Consider the following 24,003-nt stretch of genomic DNA (forward strand, 5'->3'; position numbering starts at 1 on the left):
CTGCTAAGAAAAAAAACACCTCATATTTTCCTAGTATAGTTAAAATATGCTTTTGTTTATATTGTCAATCTGTAATTCAAGACAGAAGTAACAAGGACTAGATCATCCAGATTTTCGCTTTTCTGTTGTTCCGGTGTAAATAATACTCACCAATGTTATCATTCTGTATGAGAAAATGGTCAGCCGCCATGCGTTTTTTAAAAAATATTTTGGGTGTGTGGCTTTGGGGGGGGTGATAATTGCAAAGGTTTTTATGGGGGACATTTGTATAAATGAGTTTTTCACAGAAAATAAAAAATTCAGAGTGGGGAAAATTATCAACACATGTCCAGAAACGTTTGTAATTTCACCCGTTGGGAAGTACACGACTGAATTTATCCATTCTTGCATGCAATAATGAAATCAGTGAACATTACATCCTTATTCTGTTGTTCCATAATAAAGTGTGAAGAACAGTCCAGTAACAAATTAAATGCTGACGAAAATCAGCAGATGCATTGCCAAGCCATCCTCCTCATTTTCTTTCTTTTGGGAGGAGGGGGGCTTAGGAAAGCAGAAAGAAGAGCCAGTAGGGTTTTGTGTTTTTTTAAATAAAATTTTGGATTGATTATAAAGCCTCTGTAATATTATACACCATAGTATTGCTAGCCCTCCTTGATACATTTCTCTCTTTGTTGCTAATAAGATTCATAAGCCTATAAAGGACAAAGAACACCCTCACCTACCCCTGAATGAGCCATTTGACTTTGAATAAAGCAGTAAATATATCTCCTGATACTGGCAAAATTAGGAAATCTCTCACCTTGTGGATTATATCGCACAGTCAAATATCCTCTCCCTCTATCCGTATAAGCTTATAAATTTGCAATTATAGGTCATAAGTGTTTTTAATACACATCTGAAAATAGCACAGATACTGTTGCTTCATGTATTACAGCCCTGCCTAGGGATGTTAAATTTATTCCAATGCAGGCTTTGCTCCTGGAGTTCATTCATCAGATATTTCATGCTACTGTTCTGTTAATGATTCATTTATCCTCAGCAATATTTATATTCCGAAGTGTGATGTCTCTAGCCGACAGCATAATGCTTTGCTGAATTATCCCTTTCTCTCCCCCCTGCACAGACTCCCCCTACCCTGTTCCGTTTTTCACAGTGTAAGAAAGTTGAGCACATTCAAATTGAACATGGCCTTTGGAACACTGTCAGAATAATAGTGCTTACCAAGCATATGCAGACGCATTACTCAATCCACATATAATACTCCCTCTGTCAGTGTGCCCTCAAAGTTATTAAACTGGCAATCTGAAAATGAGGGTGTGATCCATATATTTAAATGTTAAAGTGTGGGGAGAGATTATGACACAAGGTTTGGTAACAAGACAACTTTTCCAATTTGGATTTCTGCTTCAATTGTTTATGTAAAAATTTCATTGGTATATTACATGAGCTCTTGAAGCATCTACATTCTTTAAAGGTACAATCCTGTATAGGTGCATTCAGATATAAATCCTACTGGGCTCAACAAGACTTGCAACCCCGTAAAGGTGCATTAGATGCAAGTCTTCACAGCATTTTATATAGTCCAATATCAGAGAGAAGGGCTTGGAAGTTGTTCTTATCACTTAGGATACTTAAAACAACTTTATCAGTGTAAATTATCCGAGGAGCCAAGTGCACTTAGCAAACTAAATCTCTGTAAGCAAAGGAATACAAAACAATAAACTGAGAGAGAGAGGGAGAGAGAGCATGCACATGTTCTCATTGTACAATTCCATTTTACCACATGTATGCAAGTGATTTTATCATACATTGATCAACAGCGCTACTATGCCACTACACTGCCAATTCCACTATGCTTCCAGCTCATATGTACTGGGCCCATCAATATCCTGCAAGTGGAGACTTTCTCCCATTTTTCAAAACATTTCTTGATAAGCTGGATGTGATATTGTGACTTTGACCACTGCTGATATTGTGTGCCTTTAAGTCATTCCTGGCATATGGAGAACTTTACATGGGGTTTTATTGGCAAGATCTGTTCAGATGAGGTGTGCCTTTGCCTTCTTCTAAGGCTGAGAGTGTGCGACATGCCCATGGTCACCTTACGGGTTTCCATGACTGAAAAGGGATTTGAACCCTGGTCTTGAATCATAGTCCAACACTCAAACCATTACACCACACTGCCTATCACATACAGGCAAAAAAATAGGTAACTATTCCTTCACATATCTAAAGAAGCACTTTGTGCTATATATACCTGGCCAGACCTTGGAAGATATATTTAGGACTCTAGTTTCCTGAACCAAACAACTGGGGAGTGGTCCAAGAGCTGCAGTCCAAGCTGTAGTCCAAAAAAGTAACTTTTCCAACCTTTGAGATCATGCCTTTTACATCACCTGCTGAGGCTCTTCTTGAAATGCTAGCCTTATCAGATGTGAAGTGGGTGGTCCCAGAGCTTGGGAAAGTAACTTTCCCAAGTCTGGCAGTACTTTGGCTATAGAATACTGTTCCCAAGGAGGTCTGTCCACCATTAACACTGCTTTATTTTAAATTGCAAGTCCAAAATACGTTTTTGTTCATTTTAAAGACAATTTTCAAGTTGCTAAAGATTTTAAAATCTGCTTATGCATTTTTGGTTTGTATCTATTAAGAACATAAGAGCAGCCCTGATGGCTCAGACTAAAGGCCTGTATCAGTGATGGTGAACCTTTTAGGGGCTGAGTGCCCAAACTAAAACGTCTTCTGGCACTGGGTGTTACCTGGTGCTGGGTGCGGGACCTTTGCCCTCTGAGGATGGGACTTCTACCCTCCAGGGGCAGGACTTTTTCCTTGACATCCTGGGCCTTCAGCTGCCTCTCCAGAGAGGGGGCTGGGGGGAAGAAGAGGCCCTCACTGTCCCTAGGCTCCAGCTGCCTCCAGAGCCTGGGAGGGGTTCCCCTGCACCATCCCCGGCTCCAGGTACCTTCAGAGAGGCAAATGGAGGCCGGGGAGAGTCGGGAAAGAGGAGGAACAAGTGCACACCTCTTCCTCCTCCTCCTCCTCCTCCTACCACACCGTCTGCAGGCTCCAGCTGCCTCCAGAGAGGCAACTGGAGGCTGGATGAGGAACAGGTGTGAGCTTCTTCCTGCTTTTCCCCCCATGCCATCCCTGGGCTCCAGCTTCCTCGGAAGAGGCAACTGGAGGCCAGGAGGGATCCTCCTGCACTGTCCTTGGGCTCCAGCTGCCTCCGGAGAGGCAACTGGAGGCCAGGAAAGCTCAGGAAGGAGGTGGAACAGGCCTGCACCTCCTCCTCCTCCACTCCCCACTGCATGCCAAGGGAAATGGCATCACACGCCATCTCTGGCACATGGGTCATAGGTTCACCATCACAGCCCTATATAGTCCAGCACAGTGTTCACAGTGTGTTCTACCAAATACCTAGTTGCACAACTACATGTGCAATAACAACTATATTGGATACCAACCTTGTGCTAACTGTGAAAGTGTAAAACCACCAGGTCACCCAGTTGTACAATGATTTACACAATTATTCTCACAAAGGTACAATCCAGGGCAACTGTAGTGGAGGCCATTTTTGTTTCATGCATTAAACTGGATTTAGGCTAAAGATAACATTGATTTATCTATAATTTTAAAACTATAATTCCCCATCTAGAATGGAAGAAACAATTAGTTTTATTAGAATTTAGAACAAACAGGGATTGTAAGAGCATGGCAGTAGCCATAACATCACATGGTCTGCATCCCAGCAAGTCATTAAAGAGTGCCTGAGCACACAAAAAGGTTTTCTATAAAGCAAGCTCTTGTTACAATTTGATTCTTTAAGCCAAACAGTCTATTTATTACACTTCCTTCCTGCCTTTTTTTCCAGGACACTCAAACCAACATACTTGAGAACATCTGGATACTTCCCTATGTACCTAGGTCTTCAAGCAAGGTTGTTACATCATATGCTTTCAGACTATCCTTTGCTTCTGCCAGTTTTAGGAAGTAGGAGTGAGTGGGTAGGAGAAGCAGTATAACCATATTGTAGCCACCCAGATGTAAAAGCATCTATTTTCTGACTCTGGGTATGCAGATCTAATTTACTTCTGATACACCACTGTAATGGAACTGAGTGCCAGAACCTCAGGAAGTGCTTCAGGCACTGAAAAATGACAGAGGAAGAGTATTATATCAATACATTTCTTCATAAATGCCTGAAACAGGAATTTTGTATTTCTTTCCCAATGCGTCCCACAGCTGGGAGGGGAATACATTCTATTTCACATGTTACACGGCAATTCCACCATGATAAATATATTTGCTTCATGCAATTTCAAAAATATTGGAGAGAAATATCAAGAAAAGGAAGAATCAATTGGCAGAATGGAGTTCCAACAAAGACAATAAATATGTATAGAAAACACAACAAGGTTATTTATTACAAGGCGAAGTTGCAATGGCAGTCAATCTAAACACTGCAAGAGAGAGAGAGAGAGAGAGAGGAAAACCTCAAAAATGTGTTAAAATTTGTTACAGAAGACCAATGGAATATTTAATCATGGCTTTCCTACCTCATTTTTATAGGAATTTCTCATGGGAATTGTTACTTGTAAAATTTAAAACCATGTCATTTATCTAATTTTTATTTTATTAATGCTGAATGCACAGTGTGAAAAATACTTATATTACAAAAGTATTTCACATGCTTGTTCATTTAGGAATATTTAATCAATTTTGGGTTACAACCTGGATCACCTTTTTTGTCCTACTAGGGCTTTTTGCGGAACTTCTTGTCTTCTAGGGAGTCCAGTAGAGATGAGACGGAAAGAGTGGTTCTCCAGTCCACATACAGGGCACAATTCAACCAACTCTATGCTCCTAAAAATCCCACTAATTTCCATTCAAGATGGTTAATCACACACTTAACTCATTCACTGGGATCAACAAAATTCAAAGTGCTTAAATTCATTTCTTTCCTTGTCCAACATAATATACGAACAGTCGAGAAATTAGATTAAGTGGCCCATACAAAGTGGCACAATGGAAAATTTTCTTCTCCCTGCACCCTTCAAAACCTGCTCCAAACAATCTCTCAGCTCTCCATACTAGAACTACTGAAGGAAAGCATAGAGGAGGGCAGCAGGACAGAGGTAAAATCTGTTCATTTGGGAAAGAGACACAGTTGGATATCACCCTAAAATTCCAGGAAAACAGTAGGTATAGCGAAGGGTCTGCATAAATCAGAAACACTGTTAGAGTGTTAAAGTTCAACAGCTGAATCTCAATCTAAATCTAGAACTCTGAATAATGTGTTCATGTTTATATTTACAGTTCATGAAATTAATGGCTGGGGTAGGACAGACTCTATTTTTACATTTTTTTATTTTCTGGTTGTTTTTTCTAAGTTAAATCTCTATTCTTGTTGTTTATGGAGATAAATAAAGGAAACTATGTAGGGCAGTAACCTAACCTCAATTAGAAGTAAGCTTGCTCATAAATTCTAATGTTTTCAACTTAGGAGGGGAAAGGAGTTGGCAGTAACATTTAAAATGCTTTTCAAAATAAAATGGCATTTGAATAATTACTCAGTAATTTTAATTGCTTTAATTTAACTGTATTACACAACCTGTATTACCATGTCACTGATCTACACTGATCCACAATGTTTTGCCATGGTACCATTAATTCAGAGCCTACCACAAAACTGCTGGCAAGGGGTCAAAGGGGAGGAAACTTTGAAATGATTGTAATGTATTAGGCTTATGTCCTGTTTTCTGAGGGACTTATGTTCCCCCCTCCAACCCTTTGGAATGGGGTAGACTATAAATCAAGCTAAATTATAATGCAAACAAAATGCAACATGCAAAGAGTTCATATCATGTGTAATTTATGGAATAGGATTGTTTGGAACTATGTCAAAATAGGTGATTAAAGACTGTATCAATTTGATGAGCTCTGCTTGATGGACAAGATAGTAGGCTGAACTCTTTCCCTCAATAACATTAGACCACAAACTGAAAAGAAGCTCTAGCCAAGCTGATATTCTAAGGAAGCCATCTAGAACCAGACCAGAGTAAAATCTTAACATATTTAAGTATACCGTCACTACTGTAAGTGTCAAAACTAATGAAATATGGCATCCAAGGGGGAAAATAAAAACCAGCAGTACTTGAGTGATCCAAATTCTCATTGGACAATTGAAAGAGTCCAGAAGGATTTATAATGTAAGTGCCAGTGAACCCTTTCAGTCACCTTGGTCAAAGCGACAACTGTGGCACAGAAAAATTCAAGGGAGGAAACAAAGAGCTGAACAAAACTGGAACACATACAAAAAACTAGTCTATAAGGGGAAGACATTTGAGACCAGGCATTTAGTGACACACTAAGCACTAACCTTCAAGCTGCTTTTGAGAAGACAAGAAGCAACAGTTTGAATAAACTTACTATTCTAATGACATAGGACCACATGAAGAGAGAAAATATTGCCCAGAAAGAAAGGATGTGGAGATACTCAGCTGTTAGCTCTATAACAAACACTTTGGGATGACTACATTTCTAACCACTACCTGCAATGATCCCACCTCAAAATCCCCAAATGCTTCCCAAGGGTATTTGGCTATAGGGACCTGCAAATTATGTATCCTTTTATAACCATGACATGCATATCCTAGAATTCTTTCAAGTTTTAGCTTCTAACCCTGCTCAGAAACTGGTACAGTATGCTGACCAAGTAGTAGGCATGCTTAGGTTGAACAAATAATATATATTAAATACAATTCACTATGTGTATGGATTTTTTTCTTTTCTTTAGTAACTATGAACCAATTAGACTTAATACAAGCCACCTCACTGCCTTCTGCCATCAGAGCCTTCGATGTTCTTCTTCCAAACCTCATCCTATCTGAATCTCCTCTTCCCTCTCATGACCTCATTCTCCTAGACTTTCACCCACCTAGATTAGCAAAGCACTCTGTTTCTGTCTTACTTTACATGGATGGCATAATGATCCTATCTTTTTCAGTTGTACATCTAAGGAGAGCTCACAAGGCAGTTTCAACATATTGTACTGAGGAATAGGCTATAATAAGCTATCAAAATACTAAATTCTTGTTTACTCTAAAAGGCCTACAGGATCAGTGATCAGAATAGTTTAGGCTATACAAATACTTAGGTGTAACATTCCAGCCATCTGGGTCATGGAAAGCACAGACTACATATGTTATTCAGTGTGCTCAAAGATCTGTTAATTATAGTCTTAAATTATTATGTTTTTCCTAAAGGAGATTCACAAATGCCAACTGTGAGAAAAGTTTTCCAAGATTAGAAGCTAGCCTAAATATTACGTTTCACAGTTGTGCATTTACCAAGACATTTGCAACCTAGAAACAATACAGTCTACACTCCAGAGAAATTACTTTCATGGTGGCAAAATGTTGTGTTCTAGCTTCGGTTACAGCTGGTCAAACTCTCTTGGTAATTTTATTATCCATAGCAGGCCCCACTAGGTTCCTTATTGAGCATGATTATGTTTTTGTCATTGTTTACACATTTGCTGGAATGTATCCTAGGCTTGTAATTTGTACCTATTCACTTTGTACCTGTTTAGTTTCTAACTCTAGGAGCTGGCATATGGCCATAATAAAGTTATCATGTCATGTCATGTCAAAATAACATAAGGTATGCTCAGACACACCACAATATACCCTATGATGTTAAGAGTCCTTCCACTCTTGCTTAATTCTAGCCCTCAAATGTCAAACTGAATAAAACTCTTCTCAAAAATCTGCACTCATAAACTTCTAATATTTATTTATTTAATTCATTTATATCCTTCCCTTTTCCCAGTTAATTGCACTAAAGGTGACTTGAAAATTAGTAATAAAAAAACACATTAAAAATATAATAATAATAATAATAATAATAATAATAATAATAATAATATATTTGTATCCTGCCTCTCCCTGTTTTGGATTGAGGTGGGAAATAAATAAATAAATAAATAAATAAATAAATAAATAAATATTAGCATCATATATATTTTCATATATATACATCATAAACATATATGAACTTGCAGTTTATCTTAATGGTTTTGATGGGACAAACACGAAAAGGTGATCTCTGTGCAACAAAACAAGATGCAGAAGAAACAAATCTGCCGAAATACAATGTATAAAACTGCCCAGAAGAAATGACTACCTGAATATGTCAAAAACGGCAATGATGATTATGGTGGTGGTGGTGATCGGGTAATTATAATAATGATGTCTGAAGCTCTATCTGCACAAGGCACTTTAAGAAGAAACATAAGAAAAGTTGTCATAAGATCTATCAAAACTAGGATAATTTTGACAAGACTAACCAAAAGCAGGGAGGGGAGCATGGTGGGAAACTAAATTAGAGGAGGAAAAAGAGATTTTAAAATGGATGACTTACCAATGAATCATTCAAACTACACTCCATGGGAGATAGTCAGCTGAGCAGATAATCACTGTATTGAGTTAATCCATTAGATTTGGATTGAAAAAGGAATGTGATAAAGAAGTAATGAAAGAACTGGTGTAAGTTCTAAAGACAAAAGCAAGAAGTACAAATGTAGATGCCTCTGGCACCAAGTCAGAGACTAGCGTGTGTACAGAACATATAAATCCATTCTTGACAGATCAGTACACAAAATTAAAACCATACAGAGAGATTTGGAACTGGTTGGATTCGGACCAAGGCTTAGATGCCCTCTCAGTCATGAAGCTGACTGACTGTGCTTGAGCCAGACCCTTCCTGACACCCTGTACATGGCCTGGGGACCAGGGCCACCAAACGTGGGTTCAGGCCCTGGTGAAATACCTTTTGAGACAGACCCCCAGCAGTAGATGTGGACAATAGGCAAGGGCCACCAGTGGTTGACCACTGGCCAACTGGGTAGGTATGTGCCTCTAGGCCACGGTGGTGACTTTGGGCCAAGCCAGAAAGGAGTCCCAGCTGTGTATGAAGGGAAGGAATCCAGGGAAGTGGCTCTTCTCCCACTTCCCTCCCTCCCTGCCTACCTGGGCATCAGTCTCCTTGTGGGCATGCCTGTAGTTACTGGTAGAAGGCAGGCAAATGGGTGGTGGTGGTAGCAAGGGAGTTGTTTTGTGTGGCAGGTGAACGGAAATGGGGAAGGGTCTCCAGGGCCTAGATTCTGGCTCTGCCAGAGGTGGGAGGACCTTCTTCCTTTGCTCCCACAGTCATCTCTTTGTCCAAAGATTCTTGGTTCCAGTTCTGATCCATCTTTACACAGGATTTCAAGTATTGTATATCGTTTTTTTCTTTGAAATTCTCCAATTTTACAATGGATGCAAAGACAACAGGCAAATAATGATACTACCAACAAGACAAAAACATATGCAACATGGGCTGCTGGGGCACACCAACCCTGCCAAATACATATTATATAAGCTCTCACCCTCTGAGGTGTGATGGGAAAAAGGCCTACCTAAAGGTGGGCCCTTTGTAAATTGCCAAACAGGTCAAAACATGGGATACATATTAATATCCGTGAAATCAATCTGTCAATCAATTGTTGCAATGCTCTCGAGGAAGCAAGATCTCAGATAAGATAGTGAGATTGTTAAGTGGTACAGGCTATGATCACAAAGTGACAGAGCTTTTGACTCTGCACTGTCAACCTATTCCTGAGAGCTGTTTTAAAATCCTGTTAACCATTAAAGGGTTAAGCAGCTTGGGATCAGGTTATATGAAACAGCATCACTTCTCATATCTACATACACAGACCTTTAGGTCATCCATTGCTACCTCCAGGCATCCCCATTAAAAAGCGTCAGGTGGATGGCTACCAGAGAGAGGATCTCTTCAGTGGTGACACCCTGTTTGTGGAAAGCCCTCCCCAACAGACTCCCCTGAAGTCTCTATTGCCTCAGTACCAAATGACAGATTATTTTTTCCTGGCATTTTAAGAACTGCTTGAGTTCTTTGCCCAATTATGTTGCTGCTGGTTTTAATTTGTTTTTCTGTGTTGCAATGTTTTATTCTTTGCTGCTGTTTTTATTTAGGCTTCATATTTTGCCAGTTGTTGAATAGTTTAAAAGTGCATTAAATAAATAAGGCTGAGCAGGTCTGGGTTTGCCAAGTGGTTAGGTCGAAAACAATCAGGGAGTTCTATGTACACTGCCCTTGAATTCCATGATGGAAAGAAGGGTGTGATATAATTGTAAATGATTAAGTGGGTGAGTAAATAATTAATCATAGATTTTCAATGAAACCAGTGATTTGTCTTTTGATACTTAACTAAAAAGGAAAAGGAGGAAACATTATACTGTACATGTTTGTGATCGAAGACGCTTGCTTGTTAAATTGATTACAGCAGTGAGGGGTGTAAAATTCTTCCAACTGGAAATCATTGCCAAATTGATTTTTATCTTCCTATGTGAAAGATGTTTGGATCACACTGATTTACAAGGACAGCAGGAGAGCTTAGAAAAGTTGCTTTGGGAGACTATCGTTCCCAGAATAATCCCCCCAAAAACATTTTCAAGCTCTGGATGTAAGAATGATTTGGATGCTTCCGTACTGCCTCCAAAACTGTCAGTTTGGTATAGAAATCAGCCAGGACACCAGGGATAGTAAAGTCTGATAAAGGAGCCTTTACACATTGGTTCTTTTGAAAGGGAGCCAAGGAACAAGCTGTTGATTATGGCTGTGTAGCATCTCTGATATGGCTACACTATATAAATAATTCATGCAACTAAATTAATAAATCACCTATTTCACAGATGCAATGAACAACAGAACTAATAAATTACAACAGTAGTAATAAATTACAACTACCCTGAGCATACTGGAGGAAGGCTAGAACAACAATGCAACTAATAAAATAAAATAAAATAAATAATGCTGGTTCCCCTAGAACATTTTAAAATCGCAATCAAAAGAGGTATTTTCAATTGGCAAACCTCTAGAAAAGTCTAGTTGCTAGTTTGATGTAACAGTTCCCCTTTTTAGCAATTTAAATAAACAAGGACAATCTGTCCATGAAGGTACAGGAACAACAAAAAGTTCTGTGGCACCTTAAAAATTTACAGTTGTACTGTGGTTTGCAGTTTTGTAGGCAAGACCTAAATAAAGGAGGCATAGGACTGTGTAAACAGAATTTACAACAAAACATTTAGACTTCAATGGTGCAAGGTCCATGGGTTTTTCTTTTTTAAAAAAACACTACCAACATAGCATTGTCAGGTTGTTACAGAGTAGCCTCCCTCTGTTAACTAAAGGGCTTGACAGACTGCCCCTAAGGGGCGGCCTGCAGCTGCCCCTTTTAGCGCTGTATCGGGGCCACAGGAATTACATGCCTCAGCCCTGATCTCTCCTTTCTGTGGAGCAAAAACTAACTGCAAAAAGTGGCTCCTTTTTGCACCATGGAAAAGTTGCCATAGCCACTGGCATGCAGGTTTTCCACACTCCTTTGGTGCTGCGTCATGAAAATGCAGCGCCAGAAGAGTGCCATGACACCATGCACAGTGTGGAGCAGCGTGCAGCATCACACCAGCCTGGGGGCAGAGTTGGGGTGTGCATCATGTGGACGCCATGCCCTGACTACACCCCAGGCCAGCCTTTCCTGCTGGTGTGTCGAGCCCCTAAGCCATTCATATAAGTCACTTGCTGCTGCAAAAATCAGCTTAAATCTGCTACTTGAAACAAGGGAATAATGCTGTGAGCACTTGAAAACCTTTCCCAGATGAGAGCACCCATGACAGTCCAATTCAGAACCCCACACTTTACATTTGCAATTAAGGAAACAGTCAGTCTATATAGTCAGGTAATATTTTACTCCCACAGACTGTCACACACAGCATGTATATTGATTTTTGACAGATATATGTATTATAAGGAATTCATTTTACAGAACAAGTGCAGTGCTCACTTTCAGCTGTCTTATTGCTCTGAAAGGAGGTCACACATAGAAAACAACACAAGATGGGGTCAGAGAATCTACCTCACAGAGCACATGCATAGCTGAGATGGTCATATTAATCATAATTAGATCCACAACAGTTACTAACACACAAAAGATGTGACTCACTCATTAAAATTTATGTTGTAGATACCTGTTGCATACTGAGTCTTGAATAAAATGGAAGAAGGGGGGGAGATAATGTTCTGCCTGTTTACAAAAGCTTCTCACCTACTCACTCAAAATTAATGTTTACCCATTACAAGTGGCCAATGGAAAGGCTGTTTATAAATGTGGTCTCCTCTAAGTGAAGAGTGGCCAGTTAACAGGTAAGGAATTAAGTTCTAATGCTTTACTGTGTAACATTCAAACATAGTTTCACAGTGGTCTCCAAAACAATATGATGGGCCTTGGAGATATACTGATCACTTCTATAGTCCACACACTTCAGGATGATTCAGCCATGATGGCTAAATCATTGGATCTAAACTTCAGCCTCGCAAAGTCCCTCTTCTCTCAGATTTGCTTGACTGGAAAAATTATAACTTTCCATAACAGAAAAGCAGCAAACCTTGGTTTGAATTTTTCCTCCAAACCATAAGCAGAAGTCTTAAACCATGATTTCTCATCCTGGTTTAGAAGACAGCCACAAACTGTGCTTGCTAATAACAGTAAATGATGGCTTGTCCAAAGTAAGAAGTCAGGGAAGTAATAAGAGCGCACAAATCCAAGGTATAGACAGCTTGTCAAACTGTGATTTTGCTATTATGGTGTCAAACCAATCCATAGAACATGTTAAATGACTGCAAACTGATTTCCTTTAAAACCTTTCCTTTATCTGATAAGCCAATGCCCATTGGTTGTGCTATGTGTACCATCAAATATGCAATCTTGAATTTTTTATTTATTTATTTATTTTTGGTAGCATTGGCAAGGAAAAAATTTTTCCTTTCCATATTAGGCTTCATACACACCAGCATAAAGTTAAAACACCATTGAAGTCCCTACACAAATGTATCTACAGCCACTGAGCAAGAGACATAAAGCATTTTGTCTGAAAAACATGCACATATTATTTCCAATTGTTTCAGAGAATAAAGCCATATGAGTTCGAACAGCAAGAAGAGGAAAGGAGGGAGGGGAGAGTCTAGCTATACTACAACACTCCAATAAATGGCGCCCTCGAGCATTAAGTAATTCCCTGCCCTCCACCACTTCCTTCAATCTCTGCTCCTGACTCTTTACTTCTTCTAAAGACACATTTGGAGATGAAGCCATTTGTAACTGCCTGTCCTCAGACAGTTTTTGGCGGTGTAATTGACAATGAGCCTGCTGCAAAAAATGAAAATGCTGTTTTAATAACCTTATCCTGAAATACATTCTGTTGCATGCCTCAAAGGGTTTTTAGGGGGGGGGGGAAGCACACATCAACCTGTAGAGACATATTTTCTTGGCTTAAACACCAATCCAGAGCATATAAATGTAGTCCAACTATAATGACATATTTATAGGCCAATAAAGCTTACACTACAGCTTTCATACTTCACTTAAAGGAACTCTGTAAGAAGCAGTATTATATAAAATAATTTGATTTTCTTTCCTCGCAGACTGTATAGACCAAGGGGGGGAAAGAGAAAGAGAAAGAGAGGGAGAGAGAACACAACTCTCTCGTGTTTAATGGACTTGTTTACACTGCATAGTTGCTTTAAAAAATTATCTCTTGAACGAATAAGCCCTCATTCAGTTATTTTCTTCTGGCTTACCAAATATGGCTATGCAAAGTCCATTTATTTCTTTCTTTTTTTAAAAAGAAAAAAACCTTCAATAATTCCAAAAGGGGGAAAAATAACTAGAGGCCCTAGGAGTGAATGATTTAATCAGACCATTCTTCTGGAAAAAAACAGGTTCTCATGCTCATTATGAATAATACATTCCACAACCCATTCTATTTTTATCTATATGGTATTGCTGCTCTTCTGTTATTTTGATACACATCTGAAAGAAACAGCCATAATTATATAAACAAAACGATGGCTGTGATCCATACCCTTCTTCTTACTGAGTAATCGTACCTTGGACTTGGATGGGTTTCCTCTGAAATAAAAGGAAGGAGGCCTGTAGGCCAAGAGTTTCCATACACTGGTTTTTTATGCAGGGATTCAAGCACCCATGGTTTGAAAATGTTCAAAAAAAGTATAAATTTAAAATACCAAACCTTTATTTTCCATTTTTTATAAGGGACACCATTTTGCTATGTCATTATATTTAATGGGACTTGAACATCCACGGATTTTGTTATCCACGGGGGATCTTGGAACCAAACCCCAGCGTATAACAAGGGTCCGTTGTATCTTTGTGGACTACAACTTCCAGAATCTCCGTCAGCATGGCACCCCTCCAGATGTTTTTTTCCCTACAACTCCCATCAGCCTCAGCCAACACGGATTATAGGGGTTATAGGAGTTGTAGTCAGTGGCAGCTGGTGGCTCCCACGTCTGTGAAGCTGTGGATCCATGTGGGATTCGTTTGAGTCAAAACCTTCAGACCAAACCTTAAAGGGCTATCCAAAGTACTGAACCTATTTGAGAGATAGGACTCAGCATGTCAGATAACGCCTTTAAACTTAAGAGTAACTCCCATATCTTCATAGGAGATTATCACATGGAAGATAGTGACGGGAGCAGAGCGGATTGCTCCTGTCCTTATCCTGTCCTATTCACCCAATCGGGGGAAAGGTTACGCATGTTTATCCCATTCCTCTCCCATCCGTGAAATGCAATGGACCCATCGTTTGGTATTAACGGGGTTTTCCAGTTAACCTAGCAAAGCCCGCATCTCCTTTCCTCCTGCTGCCCTCCAGCACAATCTCTCACCTCACCACTTCCCACTCATTTCCTCACCCTTTCTTGTGCTTCTTTTTAGACTCTGGAATGAATGCCACATATGTATGCAGGCAAAGAAGATGGTACCACATTGTTTGGCATGTCAGGTGTACCACCTATCAAGGACCATCTCTTCCTTTATGAGCCTATTAGAGCTCTAAAATTTTCTTGAGAGGCCCTTCTCTTTGTCCCACCACCTTCTTAGCCCCATTTAGTGGGAACAAGGGAGAGGGCCTTCTTCGTGGCTGCTCCCAGACTTTGGTCTTTGGTCCAAAACAAACTGCAGAAGTAATTCAGTTTGAGACTCTTTAACTGCCCTAGCTCAGTGCTAGGGAATCCTGGGCTTATTGTGGCACCAGAGCTCTCTGACAGCAAAGGCTAAATATCTCACAAAACTACAGATCCCAGAATTCCCTACCACTGTGCTAAGGCAATTGAAGCGGTCTCAAACTGGATTATTTCTGCCGTGTGTTTTGGACCTCATGAACTCCCTCTGTAGGGAGGCCAGAATTACCAAGTTAAGACATTTTTATGCTATTAGGCTTTTGGAAACTGACTGGGGTGGGTGTTTAATGCTGCACAGTGCTGTTTTTAAGGCTTGTTATGTTGTCTTTTAATTCATTTTAATATTTTTAATGTTTTAACTGTATCACTTGTTTAATCATGTGGATTATATATATATATATATATATATACACACACACACACACACACACACACACACACACACACACACACTTTTATTGATGTTTTTGTACAGGTTTCAATTGGATTGTGTTTAAATATGCTGTTTGCCACCTTGCATATCATTGTTGAGATGAAAATGGGAATTAAATTAAATTAAAATAATAATACAGCTAAGAAAATAGTATACAAGAACAGCAAGACTCGAAGGTAAGAGATTTTAAGTAACCTTACCTGCTGAAGGCCTTTTGGTCAGAGACCAACAAGAGCATAATGTGGTGACATCCAAAAGTAATTGTCAAAAGGTTCTTAAAGAAATCTAAAAGGTACCACAAGACTACTTTTTCCTTCCCTTTTAATACTGAAAAGGCTAAGTAGTCTTGTGGTACCTTTAAGATTTACCAAGTTTAGATAGTCTTGATAGTTTGAAAAATGTTTAGTTTCAAAGGTACCATAAAACTTCTATTCCCTTCCTTTTGTATTCTAAATGTAATGAGAGGGAATGAAGTTACAGCAATGACATAACAAGTAACTAGTTTCTTTTATGTGTTAGGTTCAAAGGACATTTTAAGAAACTCTTCCCAACTTTTATGCCATAGCCTTACTAATATGTAGGCATTTCTCTCACCACCAAAGCAGCAAGAAGCAACAACAAAGTAGGACATGGAACAACATATTACTTTGTAAACATTCAGGATTATGTAAAACCTTTATTAGGATAATTAAAATTGCACAATCCTGGACTCGGTTGCACAAGGCTATTTAAACAAACCAAGAAGCAAACTCTGTAACAAGCAATGCCCATCAATTACTTTTTGAACTTTTTGCTGTAATTTTCTAAAAATTTACTATAATGAGCAATAGGAATAATTTGCTATTAAAATCTATCTTTCCAAGTTCTGAAGAAAAGAATGCTAGTCAGTTCCTCAACACTGCTGCAGAGATTGAAGAATTTTACAGACATGATCAGTGTTTGTGTTGAGGGGGCTTACTAAAACAAGCATCACTTATCACTGTCACTGTAGTTGTGTGGCTGTGGCTCTAAGGATACCTAGCTATAAATATAGTTCAAGGGCTAGTATTTGCTCAAAAATAAAATTACCACAATGCCAGAGGCATGTAGTAATTTCCATGTAAATGGAACAGTGAATCCAGTCTACATTTTATTCCAAATTTTAAAGTAGCAGTCCAAGGGGCTGTTCACATTATGTTATAAACTAGTTTGCAAACCAGTTTTCACACTTGCACTGTTTTTTCCTGACTCAAATTCAATGGGGGTTGGTGCAAATCCCCTTTAACCCGGTTTTTCCTAGATCGAGTTTTTCCCACTTCTTTTTCAAAACACTGGGTTTTACCAGGGTGCCACCAATGGGAACTTGCTCCCAATCCCATTTAAGCCATCCAGGAGGAAGGGTTCAATGTGCAGGGGGCAGATCATGCCCACCTCTTTGCCGTCTCCCTGCCAGCCAAGCACCATTATTTTTCCCTCTCAGCACACAGTTGTGGGAGTGAAAAAAACAGCTTCAAAAATGTAGTGGACTTTGGAAAGTGTTCTCCTTAAAGTGCAGCCTGGCTTTTTTTTTTCTTTTCTGCCCAGAGCTCACCAAAGCCAGGGAGGGGGTTCTCCTGGGAACATCATTAGACAGTGGGTTTTTTTTAATGGAATAACATAAAATAAAATTTGACAGCTCATGCACATATTTGCTATTGTCCAAAGTAAGAAGTCAGGGAAGTAATAAGAGCGCGCAAATCCAAGGTATAGACAGATTGTCAAACTGTGATTTGCCTATTATGGTGTCAAACCAATCCATAAAGGATGTTAATATACTGCAAACTGATTTCCTTTAAAGCCTTTCCTTTATCTGATAAGCCAATGCCCATTGGTTATGCCAAGTGCACAATCAAATATTCAGTCTAGTAGGCTGCCCCTTTAAATACTCATGTCATCAGTATGACAAAGGTGTCCGTGATTTGCTGTGGGGCTGTGGGTTAGGGGTCATTTTTTCCCTCTTTCCCAAGAAATAAAACCACAACAGAATCTGCTTCCAAGTTGATGCAAACTAAAGCTCTCACACACTTATTATATTGCTGAGAGATTACACTTGTCCCTCCACATTTGCCGCTTTGACTTTTGCGTATTTGGTTATTCATTGATTTTATTAATATGTTATTTCTAGGAATATCTAGGTCCTCCAGTGCAACCCTATGTTCAACTTTAACCAAAAGTCACACTGAAGGATCTAGAGATTCCCAGAGAGAATGCTCCATGGAGAGATTCAATTGGGGTAAACACAGTGGGAACATTGACTCAGTATTGCATCATCGAATATCCCTGGATCTACTACTCATTAGAAAACCATTAGTGTGAATGGCCCAAGATGCTGAAGTTATTTTAGGGGACAGGGATCAGCCCCTTGGATAGCTCCTTTCAGGTTTTGAATAAAATCCAGAGTGGATTCACTGCCCCACTGACACAGACGCCAGCAGCTGCAACTGCACAACACAAGGAAGCGAGTAGCAGATTGACACATGGAACAGGACTCTCTCAGTTATTACCAATAGAAACAATGCAGAGGAACTTAGGCAACTTTAAACCTTAGTGTGAGTAAAATCAACAATAGCACATAGTAGTTTATTTATGTCCAACTAACCCATTCTTCTATAAATTATGCAAACTGGCAAACGTCTATGACTTCCATTATTTTACATAATTTATTCTTATTTTTCTGACTGTATCCACCATGAAAAATCCCACCATCAACCAAAAGCAAGCACAGTGATCCTGCTTGGGTGGGCATTTTGGCAGGCATTGCCTGTACATTTTAAAATACATCATTATAAGAGCCAGAAAGCTGTTCATTTTTTAAAATGCAAACTAACTTTTAAAAGAGACTAGACTCTGGCCCGGGAAAATATTGCATTCTATACATTCCAGCAGAATCATACTGCACACTTAAGCCACCCATAACTAAATAAGGATAAGATAGTGCTCTGGGTCCAGTAGCATTATCCTACTACTGTTCAGATATGGCTGGCTTCAGCATATGATATTCATTTTTCTTAACAGTAACTTTCCAAACTTGGCTTCTCAGTAGAATGGTGCTGTTTATTTCTCAAAGGGCAACTGCTTTCCACTAGACTTATAATCCACAGAATATAATATTTATGTTACTAATATTTTAAAAAAACCACAAGGTTCAATTGGGATGGAAAAGAAGTAAGATTTGATAGAGATGTTAGAGATTTGCATACTTATTTTTAAAACCCCATCCATTTTCAGGCACAATGACGTCCTTTCAACTTTACCCATTCTAAAACACACTTACTGGAAAAGAGTTTCACTAAAACCATTGAAGTTTATTCCAAAATAATCACGGAATGTGGCTTGAAGGTAATTGTAGGGTGGTTTTAATAAAATACCTCTTCAGGGAGCTGATATTGTACTGAATTCAACAGCAATATCGGCAGCCACTAGCATGTTAAGAGTTCTGTGAAATTCTACAGGGCAAGAAATCCTCTATTAATACAACTTCTTTCAGTAACAAAAAACCAAAACCAAAACCTATGTGTGTGTGTGTGTGTGTGTCGCTGTCGTAGGAGATATATCATCTATGTTCAACCTCAGGAGGGTGGGAAGGAAGAAGGGAGAGGAGTGAAAATATGAGAGTTTTTTTTTAAAGTAAAGAAGCCAGAGATTAAATTTCTTAATCTGAGTAATTCTGTGTACTGTTTTAAAGGCAGGGCCAGTATAGAAGGGTAAGTAACCCTTCCTCCCAAATGAAAATGAAATTTGACCTTGCTTTCTGGCAGGAAGTGGTACTTTCTCTAAGGTAGATTGCCTTTTTCAACCCTTACATGGAAAGGATTAGGCAAATTCTTGGGCCATAGAATCTCAATGTCCAATTAGCACTGAACACTAGAACAGAGGGTTCTCAGTGAAAAGAGGAAGTGTATTCATGATTATATGATACTGAGAATGAACAGTGGATTGTGGTTATTGTCATCACGTCCTGTTTCTGAACTTCCCAGGCAAACACAAAGTCTACAAAATTGCTGTAAAAAAAAAAAGAAAGGCAGAAGTTCTATTCTAAGTCATGATTTGCATTCTAAGGTGTGATCGAAAACTAGAGTTACTGAAAGTAAGTCACTGTACTTTTGAATAAAGTTTCATCCTGACTCAAATAATTTGATGTGATTCATTAATAGTTTTCATGGCTCTGTCAGAAAAAGTGATTTCCTTAATTAGGAATCAATCTCATTTTGGAGGGTCGGAATTAATATTCAATCCCCCCCCCCCCAGAAAGGCAACAAACTTTCTTGTCACAGTATGTGCACAATACCGAAAACAAAAACTTGAAGTCCCACCAGAGCAGACTAATTTAATCAAATGATGAATGGTGACTCAACTCATACACACACACACACACACACACTATGGACTGACTAGAGTTACTCAGAATTACCAATAAAATTCAACCCTGCATTTTTAATTAACTGTACCTCTGTTTGTACTCCTGTGCTTCCTATGGGCTCAGTTATGACTACAGAATATACAATCAGTCACATAAGAATCTGATATTTTGTTAAAAGCCAGGTCTTTGGATTCTGAAACCAAGTTTCTGATGTTCTCCGTTGCCGAAATATGTCACATAAATCCATATTTCCATTATATGTCCCTAATTTTGTGTTTAATATACTCTATAACAAGATCATATGATAATATGAGTTACTTGCAGGAACTGTGTTTCATTTTGCTGCCGGACAGATGTAAATAGAGTGACAATTTTATGTAGGTTTTTGTTGTTTCATTTATTGATGGAAAACAAGCCAAGAAGTATAAAATTCTTCTGACTCATTCAAAAAACGCTAGGAATTAATTGTAAAATGGAAAACTTCCACTACTGCTGAGGACAAGTGTCCCAATAATACCACTAATTGCTTAAAGAAGAAGAACATTCAGCATCAAGACTCAATAACAGAGTTTAGATCCATGTGACATTCAGTTCCTGCCAAGTTTGAAACACAGGAGTAATGTGAAAACGCAGCAACAAAGAGCTTAGCTCACAGGAAAAGGTAGAGTTCTCATATTGCTCAGATCAATGAGCACAGTCAACATGAACGATTTTATAAGGCTTAAGAAGTACCCCCTGATTTGTTCTGGCCTATTTGGGTTTAGAGGCTTCTAAATACTCTAAAGGCACCAGATCCCATCCGATCTTGAAAGCTGAGCAGAGTCAGCCCTGTTAGTACTTGGATGGGACTCTGCCAACAAATGCCAGGTGCTGTAGGCTACATTTCAGAGGAAGGAACTGGCAAAATCATCTCTGAGGATTCCTTGTCTAAGAAAACCCTGTGAAATTCACAGGGCCACCTAAACCGACAGGTGACTTCAAGGTACATGCACACACAATGTCTGGTCAAAGTTATTTCAGTCCAAGGCTTCCTTAATGGCCTGGATGTTTTCCACTTAGTTCCCTCCTTTAGCTGAAGGTAGAGGATAGCACATGCACTGAACTCCCTACTACAGCTATATAAATGAAGAAAAGAGAACACTGGCTAGGCCAGAGTAAAAAAGTAATTAGGTTCCTTTAATTTTACATTCTGAGACACTTTTGCTCTTGTATGCATTATTTGATTTACATCTAATACTACTATTAATGCACTATTATATCTTTACTCCAACAACCTATATTCATTTTTACAACAGCTATTTAAAACGCCCACTTCTCGGATTGAAATGTTCTAAGCAAGTCACTTTTCTTGACTCACATTTGGCAGCATAGAGACCCAGAGGTAGGAAAGTCAGCTGAAAAAGTTTATTTAATTAATCATTTCATTAATCATTGCTGAGCTTTTTAAAAATATCTAATTCAATTGCACTTACACTAGGAGGCAAAAAAACTATTCCGTTTACGTTTAATTGTCATTCGAGTTCAGCCTGTACTAAACTCTTGCCAGAATGAAGGTGAAAAATTACATTAGTGGTTTTATTTAAACCCCTCCCCATGCCTGCTTGAGCATGGGAGAGAAGGAAGAAATGGCAACAATTTTTGAACACCCCATTTCTCATCCATCCTTGTCTTGCTTTCCCTTTCTCCATCCCTTATACAGTGGACTCTTGTTATACACTGGGGGTTGGTTCCAAGATCCCTGTGGATAACAAAATCCGTGGATGCTCAAGTCTCATTAAATATAATGACATAGCAAAATGGTGTCCCTTATAAAAAATGGAAAAATCAAGGTTTGATATTTGAAATTTATACTTTTTTGGAACATTTTCAAACCGTGGATGCTTGAATCCATGTATAAAAAAATCAGTGTATAAGAAGGGCCAATTGTAATTCCATCTCCTAAACTTCTCCTTTTCTATACTTTACTAATTGCCACACAGATCGCATCTAAAGTCCCAGGGATAAGAACTTCAAAATTCAGTTTCCTATCAAACATGAGAGTCTGTAAGTGATATTTGTTGTCAAATACAGGGAGGACACCTAGATGCAAAGATCAGCCCTCTTTCTGGCTGCCCTTACTGCTTTTTCATTTGGAATCTTTTAACCTTTGAACTAACTAAACTATCATATTCTTATCAGAAGTAAAAATGTTATTTTAAATAAAAATAAAAATATAAGCAAAAATATTCTGGTAACTATCTGCATTTATAAAAGAATGTACAATTTGTTGGCATGTTAGCATAGTCTCTCATTTAAACAATAACTTAAAAAGTTAAAGCTGAATAATAATAGGTTAAAGGAATTAAGTTAAAGCTGAAAGTCCAAATTATATCAATGGTTTTAGTAAAATAAAAAATATATGTAATTAAGTTACCCCTTTTATTAGAAAATATTGAACAATTGATAACTAAATTGATTTTAATGAGTTAGTTACTATCACTGCAAAGACTACTAAGCCAAGTAGGGCACCTCAATAGCACATTTTGGGGATCACAAAAAGATAGCAAATTTTGTACATTGAGTAGCAAAAATAGTTTCATCAGCCTTGAATACTGTGCACCTTTGACTTGGAGGCAGAGCTTAAAAAGTGACTTCTAACTTTCCAAAAATCAGTTTGGACCCATTGCTTGCAATACAGTGTTTGAAAAAGTAATTCATTGTCATGCTTTATAAAGCTTTTTAAAAAAGAATCCCATTGTAGCATTTGTTACTTCTTCGTGCCTTTTAAAAAAGAAAAACCACAGATTTCCTAGGGCAATTGTCCTTTAAAGGTAACTTTTACATGCCATTAAAATCTTATTCATTACACCAGTGAAGAATCTGCTTCTCTACTCATTCTGTTACTTTTTCAATTTAACTTTGTTCCACCCACATTACCAAAAAGGACCTTGTTACAGACAGATATGTTGCTTTTAACTGGCTACATCCAAGCCAGAAGGTTAAGATTTGAAGTTTTGCCCCAAGGAGCAAGATGTCTTGAGGCAGAACTGTGGTGGCCTGTAGCATATTATAATCTAGAGACAGAGAGAGACAGAGACAGAGGTTGCATCTACACTGCAGAATTAATGCAGTTTGGAACTTCTTTAATTGCCATGGCTCAATGCTATAGAGTTCTGGGATTTGTAGTTTTGAGAGATATTTAGTCTTCTCTGCCAGAGAGCTCTGGTACCACAATAAACTACAAATCCCAGAATTCCAAAGAATGGCACAATGGCAATGTCATACTGCATTAATTTTGCAGTGCGGCAGCAGCCAAAGAGATTGCACCACTTCTAGATTCTTCTAAACAACTGTCTACTTTAGATAAATGAAACTGCAATTTCCAGTCAACAATGCTACACTATTTATACCCAGTAACAACTTAACCTTGTATTTAACATATGCCAAAGGCAGTTGTCTCACAAGCAAAATGCTGGCAAAGTATTCATATTCACTTTTAATTTTTTTATCTTCTATTTATAGCTTACCCTTGGAGCTATTTAAACGTGTTTTTTTTAAAAGAAATCAAGTGGACAGACACATCATTTTGCAATTCAGCTCTAGCATGTGTCTTCTCAATGCATGCACAAATTTACCTTCCATTAGGGAGGGTGGGAATGGTAAATTAAATGATTGGGATCCAAATAACTCCTCAGTTAGTTCACAGTATTGAAAAAAGTATCCTTGGAATGTCTATTCTAAAACCAGATGTGAGGGGTTTTTGAAGGGTTTCACATGATGAGTTGTGGCACAGCAGCGGAGAACTAAATTCCTGGTGCATTGTATCCTGAACTACATATAGGAAGGAGACTACTAGGTGAACTTTCCATTTCAGGTACCAAAATGCTCTGTACTGGTTCTTTTATAGATAGTTTCTGTCATTTTAGGCCTCACAGCAAAATAATAGGTTGGGGAGTATTTCAACAGGATTCTTTGGTAAAGAAGTGTGCACATTTTCAGATTAAACAGGATGGGATCCAAAGAGTTGTTTGAGGGATGTCAGTCTTAGATATATCCAGTGGCATCACTGGGGACTGGGCCACACAGGGTGACACCCCAGAAGGGGGTGACA

General features: G+C 38.6%; 1 protein-coding gene across 3 annotated transcripts in view; it reads right to left on the bottom strand.

The window, feature by feature from the left end:
- ARID5B (AT-rich interaction domain 5B) overlaps positions 1 to 24,003 on the bottom strand; it is a 269,486-nt gene that overhangs the window by 172,922 nt on the left and 72,561 nt on the right. The gene's annotated exons all lie outside the window — the stretch shown is intronic.

The sequence above is a fragment of the Sceloporus occidentalis genome, unplaced genomic scaffold (assembly GCF_023333645.1).
Source record: "Sceloporus occidentalis isolate IW3139 unplaced genomic scaffold, rSceOcc1.0.p SCAF_2, whole genome shotgun sequence".
In the NCBI taxonomy this organism is placed as follows: domain Eukaryota; kingdom Metazoa; phylum Chordata; class Lepidosauria; order Squamata; family Phrynosomatidae; genus Sceloporus; species Sceloporus occidentalis.